Source organism: Panulirus ornatus, chromosome 58 (assembly GCF_036320965.1).
Source record: "Panulirus ornatus isolate Po-2019 chromosome 58, ASM3632096v1, whole genome shotgun sequence".
Lineage (NCBI taxonomy): Eukaryota > Metazoa > Arthropoda > Malacostraca > Decapoda > Palinuridae > Panulirus > Panulirus ornatus.
Window position 1 is genome coordinate 35,637,219 of NC_092281.1, and position 2,218 is coordinate 35,639,436.

The window sequence follows — 2,218 nt, forward strand, 5'->3', positions numbered from 1 at the left end:
CTATCTAAGGTGCCTAATGTTGGGTAGGAGGTCCTGTCGTCTTGGTTTCTTCTCTGTCTTGCTGCCCTCCTTGCAGCAAAGCGGCTTGCAGCCCACTGGTTGGCATCAACTCTTTCTCTTTCAGCTGCCGCCTTGCGTACCTATGCCACGCGATTTTCTCTTCTCACTTCTTGTTGGTGCACAGGTACCACCACACTAGGAGCTCTCCTACCCCTCCCGCGCTCACGTCGCATCTATCGCCACACTCTTGCGTTTTCTCGTTCTTCCCTTTTTGCTCTTTCACGCACCTCAACTAATCGTCTAACTCTTTGTTGAGGGTCCATTGATTATCTTTTGAATTACTCTTGCACGATGTTATACAGCTGCAGAATGTTATACTAGATGGCAATTAAAGTGAAGATTGAACAGTATCCTTGATGGTTTCCACTTGTAGTGAATATAAAGATTGAGTAGTATCATTGATTTCAATCTGAAGTAAAGGTATAACGAGCTTGTATCACTGATAATCCGCTACAGTAAGTGTAAAATTTGACCAGTAGAGATGATTGTTACTGTATTGATAACGCTGTATGTGTGTGTGTGTGTGTGTGTGTGTGTGTGTGTGTGTGTGTGTGTGTGTGTGTGTGTTCTGTGTTGGGTGTGTGTGTTTGTGTGCGTGTGTGTGTGTGTGTGTGTGTGTGTGTGTGTGTTTGTGTCTGTGGAAAGAGATCTATGAACCTCACCCCTAATGATAAGGCCAAAGGTCAATGTAACTGAGGGTGAAGTGATGAGGGCCTTAATTACGATGATGAAGGTCTTGTTAGGGTATAGTTGATGATGGCCTTTCCAGGTAGAATAAGGGCAATGGTATTGTCAGCATGATGGTGTAGTGAAGAATATAGTGAACACAAAACAATCCAATCTCATTGAAAATGATATTTTGTAGCTTTGGGTGTAGTGAAGATAAGGATATATTGAAGATAGTGATTAGTGATGAATGTTTATTGAAGATAAGGATATAGTGAAGATAGTGGTTAGTGAAGGTGAAGGTTTAGTGAAGATAAGGAGATAGTGAAGACAGTGGTTAGTGATGAATGTTTAGTGAAGATAAGGATATAGTGAAGATAGTGGTTAGTGAAGGTGAAATGTTTATTGAAGATAAGGATATAGTGAAGATAGTGGTTAGTGAAGGTGAATGTATAGTGAAGATAAGGAGATAGTGAAGATAGTGGTTGGTGATGAATGTTTAGTGAAGTTAAGGATATAGTGAAGATAGTGGTTAGTGAAGGTGAATGTTTTGTCAAGATAAGGATATAGTGAAGATAGTAATACAATGAAGACTGCATGGAAGGAGCTACAAGCTATTTATGTGTATTCATCCGAGACATGATAACCCTTTGGATTTCCCACGTAGGATGGTAAAAGATATCTAAAATAGTAGTGTTGGGTAATTCTATCTTTTACATTGTTTCATCCATGAAACGTGTAGGTATAAAATAAATAAATATATTTACTCTGATGCATTTCGTTATTCAGCAAGGTTTATCATACATAAATGCAGTCAACACATACACTTGGTAGAACTTGTCGGTACAGTGTGAGGTGTGAGGTAAGTCTGGGGTACAGTGGTAAGTGTGAGGGAAGTCTTGGGCACGGTGGGAAGTGTGAGGGAAGTCTTGGGTACAGTGGGAAGTGTGAGGGAAGTCTCATATTATGATATTGAGGGAAATCATGAGTAATGCAAGAGCTAATTAGGTACTCAAGATAGTATTTTTTATATTTAATGATATTTATAATCCTTTAGTACAAGTCTTGGGTACAGTGGGAAGTGTGAGGGAAGTCTTATATTATGATATTGAGGGAAATCATGAGTAATGCAAGAGATAATGAGGTACTCAAGATTGTATATTTTATATTATTCTTTGTATTTTATGATATTTATAATCCTTTAGTACAAGAAAATGATAATTAAGGCTATGATATTTACAATGTTTACTGTTAGGGAGGTGCTCACTCTTGGGTAGGAGTGGCTCTCAAATGAGGTGGGGAAGGTCTGTCTCTCCCACTGTTCATATACAGTTGTGCGATGAAGTCCAGTTGGTTGATGATGTCCTGGAGTGATGGGCGGGCCAGAGGGTCGTGCTGCATTGCCTGGATCTGAAGGTCCAGCAGATGATCCTGGAGGTCGACATCTTTAGCGGCTGTGGTCAGGACCATTCCGATGAGAAAGCCCAGGGAG